Source organism: Mastigoproctus giganteus, chromosome 6 (assembly GCF_048544385.1).
Source record: "Mastigoproctus giganteus isolate SK-2022 chromosome 6, ASM4854438v1, whole genome shotgun sequence".
NCBI classification, from domain to species: Eukaryota; Metazoa; Arthropoda; class Arachnida; order Uropygi; family Thelyphonidae; genus Mastigoproctus; species Mastigoproctus giganteus.
Window position 1 is genome coordinate 228,224,914 of NC_143580.1, and position 25,096 is coordinate 228,250,009.

At 39.6% G+C, this 25,096-nt stretch overlaps 1 protein-coding gene across 1 annotated transcript in view; it reads right to left on the minus strand.

Annotated features, from left to right (window-relative positions):
* The window catches only part of LOC150085062 (putative transcription factor p65 homolog), a 141,361-nt gene extending 127,708 nt beyond the window's left edge, over positions 1-13,653 (minus strand). The window contains exon 1 of the mRNA XM_090376757.1: positions 13,528-13,653. The gene's annotated coding sequence lies outside the window, so the exon portion shown is untranslated. The remainder of the gene's footprint in view (positions 1-13,527) is intronic.
* Between the last annotated feature and the right edge of the window lie 11,443 nt (positions 13,654-25,096).

Genomic DNA, 25,096 nt, shown 5'->3' on the forward strand with positions numbered 1-25,096 from the left:
GTTCACCAAGTTTCCAGAGATTGAAGCTTGAAGTAGGAACATAGATTCAGGTAGAAAATTTGGTTGTAAAACATGGGATTACATTTGGAAAGATGAATTTCATTTGTAGCGATTCTGTTTGCTGTATTAAATGTGCATAATGTAGGTTCCATATAGGAGCAGAGAACTCCAGTGTAGGGAGTACCACTGCTTTGAATAGGAGCACAGAGAACTGAGGATCTTTAAATCTGTATGCCTGCCGTTTGATGAAGCCAATTTGTTATTTCACTTGGTTTAATATATTCCTAATATACTTATCAAACCGACAGTCAGCAGTAAAAGTAACTCCCAGGTCTTTAACTTCAGAAACCCTGGTAATCGGAATATCCTTGATGTAGTAATGGTTAACTAAAATCTTAGTTTTCCTCAACCTTGCAAAATAAATTGACCTGCATTTTCAAGGATTAACCTTCAGACCGTTTAATGCAACCCAACTGGCAAAAGAGTTGAGAGCAGCTTGTAGGTTATCTGCATCTGCATGACTGTTGATCTATGAGTAAAGTTTCACATCAACAGCAAACATTAAAATCTTAATACCACCTCTCTACAAAATGTGGTAGATCATTGACAAAGATGATGAATAAAAGAGGCCCAAGAGATGATCCTTGTGGTACTCCTTTTGATGGAAAAAATTCTCTTTTAAGATTTTCCAATGATAACCCTATGTTTTCGATACGATATATAAATCAACCACGAAAGTAGAGGGTCCAGTATTCCATACTGACTTAGTTTTTTAGCAAGATGATAGTGAGGGACACTGTCAAAAGCCTTAGTTAGTTCAGCATAGATCACATCAACCTATCCACCAAGATCGCCGTCTAGAACCTGCTGCCAGATAGTGAAGAGATTAATGGTAGTTGAGCAGCTCTGGTAAAGCCACATTGGCTGTCACAGATGAAGTGCTGAAACTATTCCATTAATTGGTTGTCAATGATAGTGTCCAGAATTCTTGCCAGTGAGTTCAGAAGGCAGATGGGATGGTAATTCTCCAGTGAGTGAATTGCACTGCTCTTTGGGATTGGAAAAACATTAACTGTTTTGAAGTGAGTGGGGTAAATACCAGTCTTAACAGAAAGAAGAATTATATATATTTATAATTTTATTGAATATTGATAATATATTGATTGATTAATAATATAATATTATTGAATACTGATTTGTTAAACTCAATTTAAAAAAAGTTAATTAAAATAAAAGAGAAACATAATAATAATAAAAAGTTTTTATTGAATATTTTTAGTTTCAAGATCACTCATCTAGCAGATTAAAACTCAGATGCTCATGTAATCTAGCAGATGCAACACAAAGATCTATTTTTGTCAGATATTTGCATTTAGATGGCAAAATCATAATGTCCCCAGTGGTTTCCCACATCACAGATGTCATGTGGTAAGGAAATGCCTAAAAAAAAAAAAAAAAAAAAAAAAACACTTTTGCTCACCTACCATTTGTTAAATTCCCAACAAAAAATTAATGTCTCATAACTCATGGTAAACCAAAATGAAAAACAGAAATACAGTATAAACAATTAAAATATTGGTGGGCAAAGGCACACAGGAGGAGTTGATTTCATTTATATATTTTAAAAAATTAACAAGAATTTTTTAAAGTGGCATCTGTCAGGCACAATAATACCAACAGAAGGTTAAGGTTCTGAGCATTTATACAGATGAATAGCTAAATTGTTGTGAAACAAATTCATAACTACATGTGGGAATACACTGATGATATACAGACACGTTGGTCCTTGATAATGCAAATAAAGAGGAATTTTGAAAGATGGACAACAAACATAGTAATGCTAATTTATACCTAATAGCTGAGGTTGCAAAGTTGAGAAGCCAGATTACAGAATTAAAACATATAGAGCTCAAGAACTGCATGATATAAATTCAGATCAGACTGATCTGGAGCTTAATGTAAAGAATCAAACTGAACAAATATATGCAGGACTGCGGCATAGTATTTAGGGTCAGGTGCACTGGTGGTTTCCCACGTCTGTGCCATATGTACTCTGTGATTAAATGCTGAACTACTGCAAAAGCTAGGAAAAAGTGGTGTTGGGTTTATGTTGTTGTTCTTTTGGTTTTTAGGAGCATTAGCAACTAAGGCCATATTGCTCTGGGGATATACGGTGATCATTCCCTGACCTTTCCGCATCCTCCGTATTTGGTGGTCACAGGCTCAAACCCCGGTCTAATCAAGAAGCGTGTGCTGCGCACTGCTGCTCCTGCTCACCTGGCTACGGAGGCAACGTTGGGTTTATGTAATATTGTGTCTTGTTCTGTTGTTGTGTCTCTAGCTGGTTAGTCCCTAGTGGGACCCTATATTGCCCACCACCACCACTGGCTGGGAGGTGAGCCAGACTGCCCATCACATTCTGGCTGGTCTCTGCCAGGGTCATCTGAGCTTTCTGGAAGGAGACCAAATGGTGGAGTAAACGCAGGCAAAAGGAGGAGGATGAGGAAAAAGGCATCCTGCAGTGGGAAGGGAGAAGTAGGAATCACCCCTGGTCTGGGAGCCGACCAAAGGCCAGGGAAAGAAAGACAGCTTGCAGAACAAGGGAGGTCTGTAAAAGTGAGTGCCAGATTGGTATCCCACATCTGGCAACCAAATGTCAGCTACACCTGACCAAACCAAAAGTATACAGAAACCATCGACAGATTGCACACCGTGAAGAGGACGCCTGCACAGTTCTCATTTCCGGGTTACCAGGAACGTGGGAGTAAGTCCGTTGTTAAGGTGATGTTGTGGCAGAGGCTAAGATCATGATGGGATGGTGTTGGCCTGTGTTACACTTGCTTTTTTTTTTTTTTTTTTTAACATTTCAGTTCCTAGAGAGAACCGACCTGAGTGTGAAGGCTGCCTGTGCAAATGGCGCCTCCGTAGCCAGATGGGCAGGAGCAGCAGTGCGTAGCACACACTTCTGGATTAGACCGGGATTCGAGCCCGTCACCACCAAATACGGAGGATGCGGAAAGGTCAGGGAATGACCACCGCATTACCGGAGCAATATGGCCTTAGTTGCTAATGCTCTTAAAAAAAAACCAAACCTATGCAAATATGGAGATTTTTTGTAGTGCTGCTCATCTATAACGAAAAATTGTTCATCTCCATATGGGAGGGAGTGGAGGTTTGCCTGCATGATGCTTCTGAACGGATGGTAATTTTCACAGTGGTATAGCACATGCTACCAGTTCTTGGGGGGGGGACCACAAACACAGGATGCACTGTCAGTGAGACCCAGATCAGCAAGCTTCTGGTTTAATGAGCCATGTCCCATGAGAAGATAAGTGACATAGAGACCTGTTGAAAACCGGGGGGGGGCGCATATATGCAGAACTGTTAGTTGTCTGACTGCACCAGGGATTCCCCTCCCCCCAGGACTAAGTGTAAAGTGTGTTAGTTGTCTGATGGCACCAGGGGTTTCCCCCATCTCCGCATTGTATTCTTTGTGAGTGACACAGAATTTTTTAAATCTCTGGCCCTGTGGAGGCCAGAGATTTAAAAAGTGTGTGGGGACTGTGGGAATTGGAAAAAAAAAAAAAAAAAAAAAAAAAAATCAAAGGAACAATGGAAGTCTACTATGCAACTTGTTTTGTACTCCATAACAACACTTTGCATGATGAGAGCCATATCAATCAATTCAGCCCTTAAGAGACTGTGCAAGGCTCATGGGGTAGAATTTTTCTCAGCATGGTCAGTACTTGTTAATAGGAGACTGTTTCTAGAAGAATGGGATACACTTAAATATAAGAGGGGCAAGAATATTTTTTAGTGCTATTGAGGCAGTGTTAGGTAGGTTGGAAGGCTGCAATCTGGAGGAAACAGACTAATAGTCTAACAGTAGCCCCCGGCAAAGATGAAAGTGATTCTTGCACTGCTTCTATCAAAATATACAGCAGCCTGAAAACTCAAGATGTCTGGGATTGCAAGACTTGCTGGGAGTTCTCATGGAACAAACAAATACATGGGCTGTGTTAGGGTTACTAAGAGTAAAAACAATTACAGGTATATTTGTATGTATACTAATGCTAGGAGGATAGTAAATAAATTTGAAGTACTTATAGTGACACCCCATCCCTTATTCAAGTGACAGGGTGTTACTTGAATAAGGGATTCAGAATTATAATATGGGAAGTAGAATGGGTACAGACAGGTCGGGTTATGCTCATAATTAAGCACAAAATCTAAGGCAGTGCATCCAAAGCACATCGGTGGCCAGTACAATGTTGAATCAGTTTGGTATGACATAAGCACTGGGAAAACAAAAATGAGAGCAGGGGTGTGTTATAGGACAAATGACTGTATTGAGTACAGTATAATGAACAACTTTACAGGCATATAAAGTAGGCCATTGAATCAGAATGTCTTGTAATGGGGGATTTTAACTTTTCAGACATTGAGTGGACCTTGTGTGTTGGTCACACACACTAGCAAGCCTTTTTCATCAGATGATTGTTTCCTACGTGAGCATGTTAGATGCAACAAGAGAAAGCAATACTTTTAATCTGATTATTAGCAGTGACCCTTCATGCATTAAGAATCTGCTGATAAAAGACCCACTGAGTGTCAGTAACCATGATGTATTGATGTGGGATTTCTTTAAAGATGTTACTGTCAAATGCAACGAAAAGGGCTTTTGCTTTCGTAAAGCAGACTACAGCAGTCTCAGTTTTTAAATTCTATGTAGTGAGAACAACTGATGAAGTTACTAACAGCAAATTCTAAATGGCAAGCATTCAGGGATATTATCATAGAAGCTGCTAGGCTTTTATACCAACTAAAAAATACCATTCCAAGCTTAGACCTAAAAGGTGATCAGATTAACTGATGAGACCCAGGGGCTTACATCTGGTGAGTATGGGCTTGGCACACCCAGGGTCCTGAGCTGGATATCATCATTCTTCTCTTTCTTGGTGATTCCCTTCTACTTCTGACTCCCTTTCTCTCTCACTGGGTAATTCAATGTTTTTTTTGGCTGGTGCAGCAAAAGCCTCAGGTTTCCTTGCACCATATGGCTGATAATGATAATACAAAAAAAATAATGAGACCTCTGACAGAGAAGAAAAATACATGGCATACATATAAATTATCAGGTGATACAGGAAAAAAGAAAACTGCCAGAGAAGTCTCTGTCAAAGAATGCAAAGAAAAGCAGCAAAGACTTTACTTATGGAAAGAGTATAAGGAAGGGGTTGAAATACACTGGTCTACTAGATATGAATGGATTAACTGTTGATGATCCTGCTCAGATTGCAGACAAATTGAATGGGTATTTTCCATTTACATTAACACACAAGGAATTTTTCAGGGATGGTGATGCCAGAAGTAAGTCAAATACTGGTGGGAAGCCGAATGATTTTTTGGGAGGAAAGGGAGGGAGAAATTGTTGAAGCTAAAGCATAAAAAAAGTACCTTGAGTAGATGAAATCTATCCAATTATATTTAAGAAGGCAGCAAAAGAGATAACACAAACTTTAACTATGATTATGAGAGTCTCCCTGGATTCAGGGCAGTTCCCGATGGACTGGAGATATGCAAACTTATCCCCATTCATAAAGGGAGATATGAGTGATTACAGAGTGTTAGCTTGACTTCTGTTCCAGGGAAAATAATGGAGTCACTGGTTAAAGAAATAATGCAAGATCATCTAGACAAAACTGCAATTAAACTTCAGACACCATGGATTCGTTAAATGGAAACCTTGTTCAACCAATCTGATTGGATATTATTACACAGTAACAAAGCAACTGGATGCAAAAAAACAATTTTGACATTATATAATTACGTTTCAGAAAAGCTTTTGATACTGTTACACATAAAGATGTACAAATTAGAGCAGTGTGGCATTAAGGCCAAGTTGCTGCTTTTGATAACAGTATGACTGAATGGAAGAAGACAAGGTGGTTATCAGTGCACACTGCTGTTCTTAGACTATTAGTGTAGTTCTCCAGGGTTAAGTGCTGGGTCCATTGTTGTTTTCTAAATTTATTAATTATATAGATGAAGGCATATTAGGCTTAAATGTCTAAGTTTACAGATACAAAGATTGGCAGGGTAGTTAATCACAATAATCAGGGTACATTACTGCAAAAAAGATCTAGACAAATCGGTAGATGGGCTAAAAAGGTTACAATTAAAGTTTAATATTTACAAATGCAAGGTACAGTCAGTTCTGCTATAGCGCACATTTTCGCAACTCGAATTTTCTCCAATAAGATTGATATATTAGGGAACAATGCAAGTATAACGCAATTTTTGCATTGGCTCATTTGCAATTTCGTCTGTGAATAACACTAGGTGAATGCAAAACCCAGCACCATGCTGAACATAGCGACCTGTGCAGCAATAGATACAAGTTTACGAAGCTTGAAAAATGTTAAACGTCAAATGTGTGATACCTATATTTCCCATTTACTGTAGTTGTATTGGTCGGAGACACACTGTTGTCATTCGCTGTATTCAAAAGATAGCAAGTGATACTGCAGGCTGACTTATGTTTTCAGGAGCTCTCTACCATAAGACAATAAAAACAATTTGCAGTTCCCAGTTTATTGGACTTTTCTATTAGTGCAATCTATTATAAACGGGTAGTAAACTATCTTATTGCATTTGCGATGATACTGATATCTGGAATTCTGTCAGTTTTTACATTGTTATGGTGAAATGTTTCCCCTTTCCATGAAATTTCCAATCATATAAAAAACAAATTTTCAGAATCTTCTGTTCATTCCCATTTTTTTAAGCTTCGTAAACTTGTTACTCCACATCTCATTTGTGCGTGCTGTGTTTGTCGTTATTGATTGCTTATCTTTTTTATTTTTTTTACCATTTTAAAATAAAAAAAAAAAGAAAGAAATGTCAGTGAACAGAAATATCAAGCAAGCAAACTTTCATATCTTGTCAAGGAAAAGTGCTATATTTACTGTAATGTTTATTTATAAAAAATTGAAGATGTTTAAAACTGTGTTAGAAATTTTATTGGTTTTTAAATTTTTTTAGTGTTTTTACTTAACAGACTGGCTATTTTTTTTTTTTTAGTGCTCTGCCCCATCCCTATTTTTCCCATAAGCCCTGTTGTTTTTAAGGCAAAAAATACCATAACACAGAGATTTTTAGGAACATATGTATTGCATTATAGTACAACTGACTGTACTTCATATAGGGAGCATTAATCCCAAATTAACATACCAACTGTGTGGTAGTGCACTCAGAGAACTGAATAATGAAAAAAATTGCACGTGTACCCGGGTACGCACAAAAGATATTTTATGTAAAAACATCTTTGATGAAAATCAGAACCGTTTTAAATCAAACAGTTAGAACTGAAGTTATGAACAATGTAACGTTTTATGGTCAGGTCTGCTACTTATTCTACCGAATCAACATACGGAAGAGGTTAGCGAAATCCAAGTTGATAGCCTAATTACCCATTTGTTGAACAGTATGATGTCACAATCATGATTGCAACAATACAAGCTGATACTATTTATCGTGTATTATTATATAATACACATGCTGAGCTATTTGATCGAGTTAGTAAGAAAGTGATTGGTTAAAGTGTGGCTTCTATATTTGGTTGACACACTTCTCTATCAATTGTATCAAATCACGATAGATCAGTCTTTCTTTGATGACAGTCAAATGAAAATTAATTTGGCTAAAGACGACATAAGTGAAGCAGTTCCGATCGAGAAAAGTCTCATCGCCCAACAGCAAATGTTGTTGTGGAGAGAGGATAAATATCTTAGAATCACCCTAGGAGAAACTAAAGTACCACAGAGCCTACTGTTTGATGAGCACACAGAGGAACCGTCCTTTCCCAGAATTTATCTCAGACAATTCAGAACACTGAGAGAAAATTTACAAGTGACTCCATTCGTGATGGCAGCAAGCTCAGACAATATGACTGATGCGGTGTTACTCCATATGATCTCCTTTACATACCAATGGATATGAGATTGAGAACGAGAGACTTTGACAGTGGCTTTCAAATACATAGGTAAAGATAAAAACTGACCCATGAGCAAGTTCAATCCAAACAATACATTAACAGCTGTATCGAAAACAATTTGGCATTCCTAAGGACAATTCCTAAATCGACCTACCACTGGGCTCAATGTAAACGTGATCTATTCGCTAGGATTAGACAGCTTGGTAAACCTACCATGTTCTTGACTCTGAGTGCCAAAGAAATTTACTAATGACACTAACTCACTAAATTTGATATATAATTTCGAAAATGATGTCAAATTACTTCATTTCCACTGTAGATATATCAGATAATGACACTAACTAACTTTTATTTGGTATGTCATACACAGAATGACATCATTTCCGAAAATGACAATGTGGAAATGACATTTCTGCATCACAAAATCATGACAAATTGGTTTTAGTACAATCCAAAATTTAGTACATGCCACCAAAGATGTTTTCACATCAAGAAGACCTCTGGGTAATGGTGTAGTCAGATATGAAGTTCTCTGGGCAGTGCAGACAGGCTGCCAGGACAGCTCATGTAATTTTGTGAATGATATACACGAATTTTGCCAGCATGGATAAGAAAGTGATTATCCTACTGTTATAAGCAAGTGGTCAGGCCACATCTTGAGTACTGCATATAGGTCTAAAGAACTCATTTTAGAAGGGCATAGACCTTTTGGAGCAAGTACAGAGAAGAGCAATGAGATTAATGAGAGGAATAAAAGAATATTCTTACCAAAAAAGGCTTTAATTCTGTAAACTGCAGCTTCTGGAGACTAGGCACCTGCAAAAAAGATCTGACTGAGTTGAAGCCTGGAATGGATTGAGGAAGCTCAATCAATGCTGATGGAATCCCATCTCTTGATTACACTACACAAATGAGGGAATAAATTCAGATTGAGAATGGACGGTTGCAGATCGGATGTGCATAAATTTGCCTTCGGCCAGAAGGTGATTGATTGTGGGAACAAACTTCAATCTGTTGTTGTGGAAGTGGATAATCTGAATAAATTCAATGTAGAGATAGATAAACTCTTAGAGGAAATGGACAGGTGAAATGTGAAATGTTGGCTGTTTTTTTTTTTTTTTGTGTTGATGCTATATAAGCTTGTATCATTTGCCACTACTACTGATAATAATAATAACAAAACATGCGAATCAAACAACAAAAATTGAGAGATTCTTCTTCAGCATCACAACGTCTTGGTTTCTTGTGACTTAGGTAGACATGTTACCACAGAGAATGTTGATATTACATCAAAGTGGCTTTTCAGTGGTGGTTACAGATTTCAGTAAAACTCAAGGTCATAAGATGATCAAAGGAATGAGTAGTCACTATGTATTTCTCTGACAAAACTGATTTAAAATAACTTATTAAAATAAAAATACGTTAAAACTGATATAAAATAAAAGTGTTAAAATACAGGTAAAAGTAAATTTCAAAATATATAGCAAAATAATATAAATTAACAGTAGCTTTCGGGGCGAGGTGCTCCTTCTTTAGCTAAAGAAGGGATACCTCGCCTGAAAGCTACTGTTATTTTATACTATTTTACTATTTAACGTATTGGGGAAGAAAAGTTCCTAAGCACAGTTAATGGGTAATCCAGCACTGGAGTTAAAACTAGACTTTTGCCATAAAAGAGTGCTAGAATTACCTAATTAATTTATAGCAGAGGGAGCCAGTATACTTTTAATAATATCAGCACTTTGCCACCTGTTAAAGATCCAGTTTTTTAGTGGGTTTCCCATGAGCAGAAGTAACCCTAGATTAGCTGCCAGTAGCTGGTAACAAACAGGCCATCCAATTGGCACCCACTCACAAATCTCACGGGCAGATGTAAGCTGAGGTTTCTTGGCACCTCAGGCATATTTCCTAGTTTGGCAAATATGGACAGGCAGCCCCTGCCTTTTAAAAAGAATCATACTATCAATATCTGTCATCTGATGATAGGTGCATTTACACAATGCTTATACACATGAACACCCAGCACTTTCAAGCTTAACTGAGATTTTCTCTTGGTTTTTAAAGCAAATAATGATCTCAACTGGAAACAGAAGCTTTTCTTTTCACCATCAACTTTTCTTGATGCATTACCTTATAAATAGATTGCTGCACTTATTTCTTATGTAGTATTACTATGTTCATTAAATGCACTGATACTCTTGACCAACCCTTAAGTTTACAAAATACAGGGTGTCCAGGCTAGAGGTATCTAAAAATACACACATATCTCAGCATGTATAATGTGTATTAAAATGATTTTTTTGTTATTGTACAGAGTAACTCACCAAGTTTTTATGAAGGTTAGTAAAGTTCAACATGGGCATCTTTTGTAACTCTGCAGATGTCTAAACGATACTGGAGCTCTTGCCAAGTGCTTCCCAGCATCTGAGGAGTTATTAGAGCAACTGCTTCAACGATATGCTGTTTCAAATTGGTCCATTTTTTTTTCATAGAGCCCACAGTGACTGGACACACTGCCTTGACATGCTGCAGATCTTTGCTGTTTCACAGATTCCCCCGGTTTCAGCAAGATGGTGCTCCACCATACTTTCATCAAGATGGTGCTCCACCATACTTTCATCAAGATGGTGCTCCACCATACTTCCATCAAGATGTTACCACGTTTTGGAACAAGACCTTTCCTGGACGTTGGATCAGAAGAGGAGGCCCAACTGCCTGGCTGCCTAGATCTCCGGATATGACTCCATTGGACTTTTTTTGCATGGGGCTTTATTAAGGACTGCGTACCAGAGACAAGTTTGGGATTTGGACTATTTGAAACAGTGTATCATTGAAGCAGTTGCTCTAATAATGCCTCAGATGCTGGAAAACACTTGGCAAGAGCTGGAGTATCGTTTTCAATTTTAACACACCTTATAGATGCTGAGATATACGTATGTATTTCTGGATACCCCTAGCCCGGACACTGTATTATAATGATAAATGCATAAAAGACTAAAATTATTTTCACTGAATAATAACGTGGTCACCTTTGTTTATAATTTTGTGACATAGAAAAGGGTATACATGTGAAGAGTCGTATTTGGGGGGGGGGGGGGGGGGGCAAATGGGTTAGATGCAGGGTTAACCCTTAACCATGCGTATAAGTGTTCCTGGGTCTATTTAAAAAAAAAAACACTCAAAAAATCCTGGTCGTCATATCCCTCTCCCCTTACGATGATACCTGGATATGATGCAGTATATGCGGGTATGAAACACTTATACAAATATATGCAAGGTGTTTCAGGAACATATGAAAAAAATTTCTGGGTTGTATTCCAAGATCGAATAAGAATTTGAATTTTAAAAAAAATGGATATGGAATTGAATAGTTAAAATAATAAAAATAATTAAATAAGAATATGCAGAGGTGTATATGTTTATTCATATACAGTGTGTGTGTGTGTCTGCTCACACTAATTTTTTACCATTCAAAACTTCAAAAGTCATTGCTCAGTAACTACTCAAAATGGGACACTTGTTCACAAGGTTTTTCGTTTTTTTTTTTTAATTTTTGATGTTTAGAGTACATCCCAGAACTTTGTTGGATGTATATTATTTATTATTATTACCCATATGGTGCAAGGAAGCCTGAGGCTTATGCTGCACCAGCTAAAAAAAAAAAAAAATCCCCCCCCCTGTTATCCTGTGAGAGAGAGAGAGAGGGAAGTAGAAGGGAATTACCAAGAAAGCAAGAAAGAGAAGAATGGTGATATCCAGCTCAGGACCCTGGGTTTGCCAAGCCCATACTAACCAGATGTGAACTCCTTATATAAATATTCGTTATTATGGTGAAGTGGGGCATTCTGGAACCATTCCTATTTTATCCACTGGTTTGGGAGAATTCTAAAACGTACTAAGGATAACAGCTTCTGTACTGCACAAATCCGACTAATCGGGGGGGACACCGTGTGGAATTTAATAGTTTAAAAATTAAAAGTGAGAATGATTATTTTTGTTTGTATTTTTACTGTAAACATTACTCAAATGCTACCAGTTCATTATTATAATTATTATTAGCCGTATGGTGCAAGGAAGCCTGAGGCTTTTACTGCACCAGCCAGAAAAAAAAAAAAAAAAAAAAAATTCCAGAGAGAGAGAGAGAAGGGGGGGGGGCAGATAATCACCAAGAAAGGGAAGAATGATGATATCTAGCTCAGGACCCTGGGTGTGCTAAGCCCATACTCACCAGATGTGAGCCCCTGGAGATATTCATTGATCATTACAAAATATATTAATATAACTATCTACAATTATTTATTATTTTAGTAGGGGGGGGCGATTAGACTACACAATAATACATCGCTTAATTCTAAATTTAAAAACCCAGTGGCACAATAACTTTTCGCTTACATTTGGAGTGAGTTGAAGGTCGATTCCCGTGGGGTTCAGTTTGGTTTCGCTTAGCACAGGAACAAAAGCCAAAAGGTGGTACTACTTATTGTGTCTGTAAATTGCGTATATTCTATGGCCCGTTTGTCTGCTTTACGGATGAAAAATCATACGGCCCTTGCCCGAGACTAACTCGGTCACGGTGTGAAAGTCATAAAAGTTCCTCCCGTCGAGTTAACCCAGGCATCTTTCCCAGGATGTAAAAGAACAGTTGTAGTAGTCAATGTTCTATCCGCGAGATCTCCGGGCGGAAGGATGTAGGCTTTTCATCACTGATGTCATTAAGTTTCGGCCGAAGATGTATCGGTTTTTTGTGTGTTTGTTTTCCCTTCTGATTCAGTCATGGTTTTTCTCATATTTAGTCCTGCAAACGTGAAAATCATCCGGAGAACACGACGATACCCAGTCCTCATCTTTCAGGGAATTTCAGCGGGGAAATCGAAATCACGAGTTAGGCAAACCCCATATAGCTAGAACACAAGGCCCATCAATGAGAATTCAGATTGTGAGTCAAGTGCAGCATCATTTATTTAAAAAATAACTTATTCCCAATTTTAGTAACTAAGAAAGTATATTATATTGCTGATTTCACTACTAAACAGCCTTTCTGTCTCCCCACCCCCCCTACATTTTTTAAAATTTGTTTTGATGACAAATTCGGTTCAAAAGGGAATTAAAGCTGGTTGTTAATTAGTTTTGAAAAAATAAATTAAAATTAGTCTTTAACCTACGCATTAGAAATAAATAGATAGAAATAAATAGATGTAATTTATTGTAACATTTAGCTACGCTCGACTTTTCTCAAACTTTTTCAAATAGCAACAAAACAGACAGACATTAAAAGGTCAAAAAAAAAGAGAAAGAACGAATCCCCCCCCCCCACTAAAATAAAAAAGGAACACCTACAAAACTTTGTGTTTCTTTATTCTTAAGCTAGATAATAAAATTAATATATGATGATACGCTCCTGTAGTTCCAGTCTAAAAACAGTTCCTAACGCCAAAAGATCATCATTGTACATCAAGATCCTGTAAGGTGGCGTGACTCTTTTTCGTTATTCAAAAGAATTAAAAGAATACTTTCCATTAAATAATTCTTACCTAAGTGTCCCTTAACAACAGTGATGTATCCATAAAAACTTTCACACATAGAAAACTGCTGTCTTCTATTTCGTTTCGCCGTCTTGACTGGCAAGTGGCGACTACTTACTGCCAATGAGTCACACCCTAGGTAGACTCTACTTGGTCACACCTCTTCTAACTAACTCCATTTCCACGAACCAACCCTTCCTCTAGGCTCTCATTGGCTGACTTCCTATTACACCATCCAGTTATACTATTGGTCTTTAAAGTAACACGTGATCAACTTGGCCAGAGCGCGCTGTCCAAATTCACCTGACATAAAAGAAATTAGATAAACAGCATGATACTAACACATATCACAAAAAGAAAAATGCAAAGAACAAGTCATAACTTCCTCTTAATTTTTTTGACAACAATATACCACATCTTTAGTCAGTGCCAGATTAAGACACGGGCTCTTGCTAGGGGTGCCATTCTTTATGGGCGCTAAAATAGAAGAAAAATGAGGCAAGAAATATATATATTTCTTTGCTCATTTTTAAGGATATATTATATCCTCAATACAAGGGCGCCGACAAATCTTTCTGCCTTAGGGGTATAATGAACTTAGTCCAGCCCTGTCTTTAGTGGGAATAGTTGAATTTTGGCGTTACGAAGAAAACAAAAACGTGGAATACAACGTGGTCACAAAGGAAAGGGATGCAAAAAATTATTTTATTCTTATATTGTATATACTTTGATTTCAGGAAAGCTTTAAATACCGTTGAACATAAAAGACTTCTGTACAAATGGGATCAGTGTCGCTTTAAGTGCAATTTGCTGCTATGGATAAAGGGACAGTTGAGTGGTAGAAGACAGAGGATGGTAATTAATGGACATCGCTTTTCATGGGCTAATGTTATATGTGAAGTCCCCCAGAGTTCGGTGTTGCGCCCATCGTTGCTTTCTATATTTATCAATGATATTTAAGGCATATAGGGCTTACTGTTCAAGTTTGAAGATGATACAAAGGTTGGCAGAGTGGTTAATGACAGTTAGGCAGATGGGCTGAGAAATGGCAATTGCAGTTTAATATTGACAAATGCAAAGTACTACATATCAGTAGCAGTAACCCCAGAGTAACGTACCAACTGTGTGTACTACAGTCAGAGTAGTGGAAAATGAAAAAGATCTGGGGATAATTATGCAGTTGGATATGAAGTTCTCTAAGCAATGCAGACAGGCTGCCAGGAGAGCTTATGGGGTTTTTCAATGATATATAGTAATTTTGCTGGCAGGGATAAGGAGGTGATTGTCCCATTGTATAAGGCAATGGTCAGGCCACACCTTGAGTACTACAATCAAGTATGGAGCCCTCATTTTAGGAAGGAAGTAGAGCTGCTGGAACGAGTACAGAGAAGGGCATAGAGATTGGAGAGGGGGAACAAAGGAGTGCTCTTATCAAGAAGGTCTTCAGTTCTGAAAACTGCAGCATCTGGAGACCAGGCATTGGCCAAGTGACATGACTGAGGTGTTTAATGCTTTGAATGAATTGAGCAAGCTCAATGCTGATGGGATTCTTCCTCTTGTTCACACCATACACATGAGGTGGGATATAAATTCAAACTGAAGAAGGACAGTTCCAGAATTGATGTGCGGAAGTTCGTCTTTAGCCAGAGGGTGGGTGATTGCTGGAACAAATTTCCATCTGTTGTTCTGGAAGGTTAATAGCTTAAATAAACTCAAGGAAAACTAGACAAACTATTGGAGGAAATGAATAGGTGAAATAGAAGGTATCGCGTTATTTTTTGGCTGATTGCCACTACTAATGATAATAATGTAACACATAATAACATCATATAAATCTTCAAACGAATTGAATTTGAACAGAAAAGAACAAATGCGCATATATTATTATGGTTAAACAATTCACCTAATTGTTTTAAAATAACAATATATGTGCAATGAATGGTTTTGTATATCCTGCATATTCTACTCATTTGCTTCAATTGGTTTGGTGACAAATGCAATTGGGATAAATGAGTTCAAAAAATGTGTATTTTTATTTATTATAACAATCATGGTATCACAATCAAGATGTTTCAATGCCTGCCGGATTGCCTGGTACGTAATTTTTTACGAACTTTCTGTTAACTGTTTCTTAAAACTTGAATTTTCCCGCAAAATGGCCAAACTGAGCATAGAGTGTGCGCAATATACAAATACATCGCACCGATGCTTCACAGCCTTACTTTGGTACAAAATCCGAAACAATAAAACAACATTTAGCTCCTCATCAGAAAAAAATTCAATGTATTTTATTCACGAAATGTTGGGGTTTTTTTTTTGGTTTTTTTTGTCAAGTAGCTCTTTGGTTGGTTTGTTTGTTTTTCTAGGCCAAAAACCCGGAGTTTCCAGGAAAAGAGAGGAAAAAAACTTGCTAGGAAAAAAAAAAAACTATAAATTTAAGTTCTTCGCGACATTGAGGAGATTCGGACCCAGGCCTATCCATAAAGTGTGGGACGTTACCTGCTAAGCCCTCAAGACAGGAATTCAATGTTAACTTCCTAAGAGGATTAAATAGTCAAATAGTCTGAATACTCAAAATGCAAGGCATTCTTAAGACTTTCGCTTCCTAAATTAGCCATGTTGGACAGACAATTTGTGTGATCGAGACCCGCTAATAAATTTCTTTCCTCTAAATGACCTTTAAGCTGTTCTAAATCCCTAGTTTTTCAAATTCCCAAACTATTAGTGAAATACGGGGGGGGGGTTTTCTTCTAACCTGCTTCATTAGCATTAGCATTAGTAGAGGCATTTGATGCAAGAAAGCAAGCTTATGCAGCATCAGCCAAAAAAAAAAAAAAAAAAAACCACTTCCACTTCACCCCTCTGTTCGTTCAAAATACCTGTCCAGCTGAGCCTTAAACTTATTTAGGCTATCAACCTCCACCACAAGGGATGGAAGTCTGTTCCACCAACCAACCACTCGCTGGCTAAAGGCAAATTTCCGCACGTCTATCCTACATCTGTCTTTCCTCAATTTGAATTTATGCCCTCTCAGGTGATTATTCTGAGCTAGAGGAAGAATCCCATCAGCATTGAGCATGCTTAAACCATTCAAGGCTTTATACACTTCTATCAGATCACCTCGCTGGTGCCTAGTCTCCAGACACTGTAATTTGCAAAACTTAAGCCTTTCTTCGTAAGAGCACCCCTTTGTTCCATTCACTAATCTTGTTGCCCTTCTCTGTACTCGTTCCAGCAGCTCTACATCCTTCTTGAAATGAGGCCTCCAGACCTGTATACAGTACTCTAGGTGTGGCCTGACCATCGCCTTATACAATGGAATAATCACCTCCTTATCCCTGCTGGAAAAATTCCTGTATATCATTGACAATACTCCATGAGCTACTCTTGCAGCCCGTCTGCACTGCTCAGGGAACTTCATATCTGCCTGCACAACCACCCCCAAGTCCCTTTCATTCTCTACCACTGTCAGTGTTGTACCATAGAGTTGATACGTTGCTCTGGGGTTGCTGTTTCCCATGTGTAGTACTTTACATTTGTCAATGTTAAACTTCATTTGCCACCTCTCAGCCCATCTGCTCAACCTTTCCAGATCCTGTTGCAGAAGCATAGTGTCAGTAGTGTCCTTGACAACCCTGCCAACCTTTGTATCGTCTGCAAACTTGGACATTAATCCCGATATACCATCATCAATATCATTTATAAATACAGAAAACAATAATGGACCCAACACTGAGCCCTGAGGGACTCCACTAATAACATCAGTCCACGATGAGCAGTGTCCATTGATTACCACTCTCTGTCTTCTCCCCCTCAACCACCCCTTTATCCATAGCAGCAATTTGCCTCCAATGTCACACTGCTCCAATTTGTGTAGCAGTCTTCCATGTGCAACAGTATCAAAAGCCTTTCTAAGATCCAAGTATACAATATCAAAGTTATTCCCTGCATCCAGTTCTTTTGTGACTGCATCATAGTATCCAATCAAGTTGGTCAGGCAAGACTTCCCCTTAACAAAACCATGCTGTGTCTGAGCTATAACTGAAGTCTTGTCTAAATGATCCTGCAGTGCGTCTCTAACCAGTGCCTCCATTAATTTTCCTGGAACAGAAGTCAAGCTCACAGGTCTATAATTACTTGTGTCAGCCTTTGATCCTCCTTTGTGAATTGGGGTCACATTTGCACATTTCCAGTCTATGGGTACCTCCCCTGAGTCCAAGGAAGCTCTCATAATTATGGCTAAGGGTTTGCTTACTTCCTTTGCTGCCTCCTTTAATATAACTGGATAGATCCCATCCACCCCGGGTGCCTTTCTTGTGTTTATCTTCAACAGTTTCTCCTCCACTTTACTCCCAGTTATTTCAAGATTCTGTAACTTACTGCTAGAGTTGAATACACCTCTGGCATTCCCCTCGCTGAATAACTCCTCATGTGTGAATGTCGATGCAAAATATTCATTTAGTTTGTTAGCCACCTGAGCAGGATCATCAACACTTGACCCATCAATATCTCTTCCTTTCGCCTACTTACTCATTCCCACACCACCACGCTTTTGAAATACGGCAATGGAACGTGCCAGGACTATATATATGGGCCTTCGACACGTGTTCGCTTCCCCTTTGAAGATAGTATCAACGAAAAGCCCCATTAAGCTTCTTTATAATTTTAGCGGATCTCGATCATACAAGTTGTTTGCCCAACATGTCTAGTCTAGTAAAGTTTCGAGACAAGAGAAATTCCCATAATGTTTTCTGTATAAATCCTAAATTAGCTTGAAGAAAATGAACTTGTACTTTAACAACTTTATAATTATAATTACATATTCATTTGAAATACAGGATGGTCATAAAGTCCTGCACCGGTTTTAAGTTTTAATAACTAAAGTTATACAAATGACAGAACCATTTAGTAAAAGTTATATGAAAGTTCAAGTCTCAAAGTTTTATTTTTAATGAAGTTTTTAATTATCACACTTCAACGTGGCCGCCATCATGACAAGCCATTAAATCGTAGTTTGCAATTAACTGATCCAGTTTATTTAAAATTTTTCATCCGGCTACTTGACTTTATATAGGAAGAATCTTTTTTATAAAGTGTAAAGTGTGTTAGCTGTCTGACAGCACCAGGGGTTCCTCCATCTCCACATTATATACTGTTTGTGCAACACAGTACTCTGTGGAGGCCAGAGATTTAAAAGTGTGTGGAGAGTGGAATGTTGTGTAGTGTTATGTTCTGGTGTTCTTCTGACCATTTAGTCATTGGAGCCCTAGGGGGACACACCGTTGTTCACACATTGCCACGAGGTGATTTCAGTGGCAAAGGCCTACAGAAAAAAGGGGGAGAATTAAGTGATGGGGGTAAATTTGCGCTAGTTCAATTAAGTTACTTTACGGGCGTACTTAGTAAGTTAAGTTTGAGTAGGGGAGAGAGTGAAGGCTAGGGGAGGGGGAACAGATAGAGATAAGGGGACAATAGGGAAGGCATCCACGTGAAGATCAGTGGGGACAGACCCCACCAGGAGAAGAGGGGAGAGGTCGGGGAAAAGTGTAAAGTGTTCAATGTATAACTGCCCCAGGGGTTCCCCCCCATCTCCGCGTTGTGTACTCTGTGTATCACAGAACTCCATGAAGGCCAGAGGTTTAAAAAGTGTAATGTGTGTGTGTTGTGTAGTGTCGTGTTATGTTGTTCTTCTGACCGTTGGGCCCCAAAGTGGGACCCTCCGCTGCCCACACTTAGCCCAGAGGAGGCAGGTCAGGCAGTAGAGGGTTTGCTTAAGTACTTTGGCAGGCCCTACCACCTAATTTCCGAAAATATCAGTGGCAAGGGCCTAAAAAATATAATAATAATAAAACAAAATAATAATTAAAAAATAATATAATAAATAAAATAAAATAAAATGTGACATGTTAGAGTAGGGATAGAGTCTGAAGGACGGGGGGGGACAGGTAGAAACATGAGGATAATAGGGGGGGAAAAAAAGTGAACTGCAGCCATTATCAACCCACTGCAGGATGGAAGCCTCCTCAACAATTCATGTTGAGGGAAATGGACCATAATCTGCCACGCTGGACAAGTGCGGGTTGGCAGATTGACCGTATTTAGCAGTCAGGGGTTTGAACCCCAGTCTACTAAAAGAGCGTGTGCTACTGCACTCCCGCTCGCTCCTGACCACTCGGCTACGGAGGAGGGGGGGGGGGACAGGTAGAAAAATGAGGATGATAGGGAAGACAACCCCAAACTGGTCAGTGGGGACAAGCCCCACCAGGAGAAAAGAGAGGAGCAGGGGGAGAAAACCGTCCCCCTTGTCCAAGGGATGGGGATTAAAAGTGAACTGGGATAGAGCCCCCATTCAGGTCGCCAATTTCAACAGTCACTGTCAGGCAAAGCCATGCTGGGGGTGAGGCGAACGAGGCTCTTGCCTCGTTCGCCTCACCCCCAGCATGGCTCTTGCCTCGAGGGCGAACGAGGCTCTTGCCTCGTTCGCCCTCTCACCCTCGGAAAAGCTGAAAGGGGCGCCAAAATAAAGATTAAATAATTGCCAGCGTTGCCATCATTAACAATAAGGCGCAATTTTTCATCTTGCTTCAGGCACTAAAATGGCTTGGCATGGCCCTGCTATCAGGTAATGGATCCATTATCCCAGACAAGAAGTACATTCAGGAGGCTGGCATTTAGTGTTATTTTGCCTCCTCCGGGTGTTTCTTCGGTCTTCCTTGTTTTGTCAATGGCCATTGTCTGGAGAGATCCAGTCCAGTTTAATTGGCTCTAAAAGGACTAAGTCACAGTTAGAAGTTGATGGTCTAAGTTTCCATTTCTCAAGGACAACCACGGTGCAGCTCCAGTGGCTGGAGTTGCACCGTGGTTCCCAATCGAAGTAAGACACATCCGGTCTTGTAAGATCGCTCCTGGTCAACAAAGATAAAGTTGTCAGCGAACAGTTTGATTTCACTCTCATTGTTTCAAGTAGGGGGGAACGGGAAAAAAGTCTACTCCCCCCCGCCAGCTGATGGGGATTTAACGAAACCAGGTTAGGGCACCCAGTTTAGATCGCCAAATGACGGAAAGTCAGATTCAGGATGCAGTTCCTAACACCCTGACTGGGGGACTAGAAGGTCATTCCATTAGTGGATAATTGTCAACCCTCTGTTGTATTTCCAGTCCTTCCATTTGCTAGTTTCCGTTTTGGTGGAGAATATTGTACTACTATTCGGCGCATTGTGGGTAGTCAGTTCTGGTCCATCAGACATGAGGCTGATTTGGGACATATCCATCATCAGTGTCGAGTCGCCTTAGGCATCCTCCTCTTTGTTCACTGCCTTCTCTATTTAGTAGCGTCAAGTTTAGGTGCCATTTCTGGGTGTTCAGTCAGTAAGGATATTTTGATAAGGGCACCATTCCCTTACTTAGGTTCTTTGCTGCTCTTTTCTTGCTTTTGGTGCGGGTCTATGCTCTGCTTTGTTAATCTCCTGCATTGTTATGCAGCGCAATCATATCCTCCTCCTTGCAAAAAGATCGTGCTCGAACTTCTGAACTCTTTGTATTCTTCTTCCGTGTCCAGTAAAAGGTGTTCCTGGGTACGGGGAAGGTATGAAATCTTAGTTATCAGGATGCTTCGGAGATCCTCACAACTCTCTGCACCCCCAATTTGGGTCGTCTACAATTCTCATATTTAGCTTGGCATTTATGGCACCATGGCCCGTTAATAGATATGTAGTGTGTAATCCTGGGGAGAACCAATATGGGATAGACTCTGTTGAGTTTGAGTATGAATTTTCTTGTGATTTCTGCTCTACAGGAGTTGGACCATCTCTCTCTCTCTCTCTCTTGCCATGCCTGCTGCAGGTGCAGCACCAGTCGCATTTTTTCCTGTTTCCGATTATTAGTCAGATCTGTTGTGTACCTTATAAACGTCGTTTGGATTCCTCTCGAGAGCATGCACATTAGCCCACAACGCACCTCCTCTAGATCAAGGGTAAGCACTCCCGCCAGGGTCTGTAGGGCATGGGTGCTCACCGTACAGCAGGCACGAGTTATAGTTAGTAGAATATTTCTCTGGATGGTGTCAAGAATTCTTTTGTAAACGGCTGTAACTGCCTTGGTAAACCATACCAGGCGAGCCATAGGTTATTGCCGGGATAAAAATCGTTTTGTAGTAGTGCCAGAGTTCTTCGTTTTAGTCCCCAGTCTTCTAGTACGTACTGCTGCTCCTGCCCACCTGGCTACGGAGGCGCTCAGTCAGTCTTCTAGTGATCCTTGCAATCATGGCCATGTATTTTATGAGTTTCTTCCTCAGGTAGAGGAGATGTTGCTTGAAGGATACGCTTGAGTCAAAAATGATTCCAAGTACTCTAGTTGCGTACTAAGCTTGATGGTTGCACCCTCAATTTTAATCTTTGGGAGCCAAAGAGTGTCTGGTTCCCTTTTAATAGGATTGAGCTCGTCTTTGTCGGCGAAACTGTCAATAGGTGCAGCTTCGTCCATTCCAGTAGCTTTTCCAGCACCTGGTTGCTTGGACTTCCAAGCCGACCTTTGAGTTGCCCTCATGGTGAGGATGACGTCACCTGAAAACGCTTGACTGTTTATCTCTCCCAGGTCCATCGAAAGGAAATCATCTAGAACAACATTCTACAGGAGCGGCTCCAGCACCTAAACCTGCAGGCAGCCTTGTTGTACGGGTTTAGTTATTTTATGATACAGTGTTATTACTTCCACTTTTCTGTCGTGTAGGTATGATCTTATGATGTTGTATAAATTCATCGGTCGCCCTGCCTCCCGGAGTCAGTCGAGGACACTCTGTCACCAAAGGGAGTCGAGCGCCCCAGCAAAGTCAATTGGAAGCACCAGGAAGTATTTATTGGAACGCCGTTTTGCTGCTTGGATAAGGTTTTGGAGTGCATCTATCGTTGATAAGCCTAGTTTGAAACCATATTGTTTGCCAAAGGCGAGGTTTGCTGAGTTGTAATGGCTAGTAATTCACATGTGTAGGAGTCTCTCGAACAGTTTACTCACCGTGGAGAGCAGAGCAATTGGCTTATAGGAGTCCGGCATATATGGTTTCTTGGTTGGAATTTTTATAATCAGCCTGAAGTGTGCCGTTTTCCAGCTGGTTGGAAATTTTCCTGCCATGAGGCAGCAGTTAAATAGTTGAAGTAGGAGTTTTGGGGCTATTTCTACCATTTTCTTGATAATCTCTGGCTCCAGAAAATCTGGGCCAGGACATTTTTTGTTTCTCATTTGCGCAGTTTCAGCTTGAAATTCGTCCATTGTAAATTGTGATTCCATCCTGTGCATAGTATCGTTTGACTGACAGATCGTCTGTTGATTAGGATGATAGACCTTTCTATCATTTGTATAACTTCAGATATTAAAATTTAAAACCGGTGCAGGACTTTATGACCACCCTGTATAATAGTAAGATCTGGATGGAAGCCTGAAAGTGACTGAATGCAGGTGACAGCTCTCCAGGGAGACAAAACAAATAGTCATCCAGACATTTTCATATATTGACGAATGAGAAGCTGGCTTTTTAAGTTTGCATCCAGGCACTAAAAACCCTTTATTAAAAAGCAAGTACGTAAACCCTAATTATTCGGCATATTATACATCATATAATTTCGGCATATTATATGATGTATAATATGCCGAAATTGCACGATTTTGGAGGCCGGCATATAAAACCATATATACTGTACAATCTATCCAAAAAGTATCCGGGCACAACAGTTTTAATAATTCATTAGGCATTCCTGGATAAACAAGTGACTCAGACCTGTATAGCATATAATAAAGATTCATGAGTCACACAAGTTAGTTATTCTTGTCACACCAAATAAAGCTGAGTTGACCCATTTTGACAGAGGTGTTATTGTCATATGTCACATCGCTGGCTAATCGATTCGTACAATTGCTAACAGCCTACACAATCTAAAGGCGACTATCAGAGTATATTATCATGAATTGGAAGCATAACGGTACAACCATCATCCAGCAACGCTCAAGAATACAGTGGAAGTTTATTCCTCATGATCCCAGGGTCTCACAACTGGTGAGTATGGGCTTGGCACACTCAGGGTCCTGAGCTGGATATCATCATTCGTCTCTTTTTTGGTGATTCCCTCCTCTCTCTCTCTCTCTCTCTCTCTCTCTCTCTCTCTCTCTCTCTCTCTCTCTCTCTAATAATAATAATCACAGTTGTCGTCATGTGGTGGCACTCTAGTGGGTAGCACAGTTGGTGGAATCGTCGTGTCCTCCCCCACACCAGGTAAAAAAGACTTGAGTTAAAGTCTGTTCAATGATGTGAGGAATTTTTATGGGCCTTTTTCACAACGTTTTGGCGTATTATAGCCTTAGTTGCTAATGCGCTAATAAAACCCAACAACCAACCATCACAACGTTGCTGAGTTGGTCTTAGGCAAGGGCAGCATGGGTTTTTCATCCGGAAAACAGAAAATCGACCACAGAACAATTTACAGACAGTATACATGGAGCAATATGGCCTTAGTCACTGATGCTCCTAAGACCCCTACTACAACAATAACATTGTTATAAGTGGCATATGATGCAAAAAAGCAAGTGTCATAAACCATTCGCCAAGAAAAAAAAAAAAATTCCCAGATCAATTGCCCTCAAGTAGTTTTAGTTCTTCCTTGAATTTATTCAAACTAACCACTTCCAGCATTACAGATGGAAGTTGGTTCCAACAATCAACCATATACTAGCTGAAGGTAAACCTCTGTACATCAATGCTGCAACCATCCTTTCTCAATTTCAGTTTATGCCCCTCATATATATATATAGTCTGAGCAAGAGCAACAATGCCATCAGCGCTGAGCTTGCTCAATCCATTCAAAGCTTTAAATTCCTCAATCAGATCACCTTGCAAGTGCCTGGTCTTCAGATATTGCAATTTTCAGAACTCAAGCCTTTATTGGTAAGATCACTCTTTTGTTCCCTTCAACAGCCTTGCCCTTCTCTGCATATGTATCAGCAGATCTACATCTTTCCTAAAATGAGGCGTCGAGGCCTGTATGCACTACGCAAGATGCGGCCTAAGAATTGCATTGTACAATGGGATAATCGTCCCATCCTTGCTAGCATATAGACATGTATACATGTATAGTATCTTCATATAGCGGCTCCAGGAACATAAGTTCATCTCTGCCCTGTTACTCTGTGATGATACAAAACTCTGTAGAGCGGCCAGAAACGTGTAGTGTTATGTTTGTGTTGTTTAGTTGTTTCTGGCCTCTTTGTCACCGGGCAGGCGATCTCCTGGAAAGCGTGCCCGATGCCCGTCTACACCACGAGGAGGTGGGCCACAACTAGATATGTTCTTAGCCAAGTGTAGATAGACCATTACAATCTTTGTCTGCCCTGAAGAGGGCGAAGTCCCACACCCACTGGAGATAGTGCTATACCAGTGGGTGCCAGCAAATCCAGTACCCACAGCTACCCAAACTTAGGGTACCAGCATAGAGGAAAAAATTAATAAATAAAATCATAATTTAAAAAAAAAGAGAAAAAAGTAAAATGAAATAAACTTAAGATAAAAATTTATAGAGAAGAGTAGGGAAAAAAA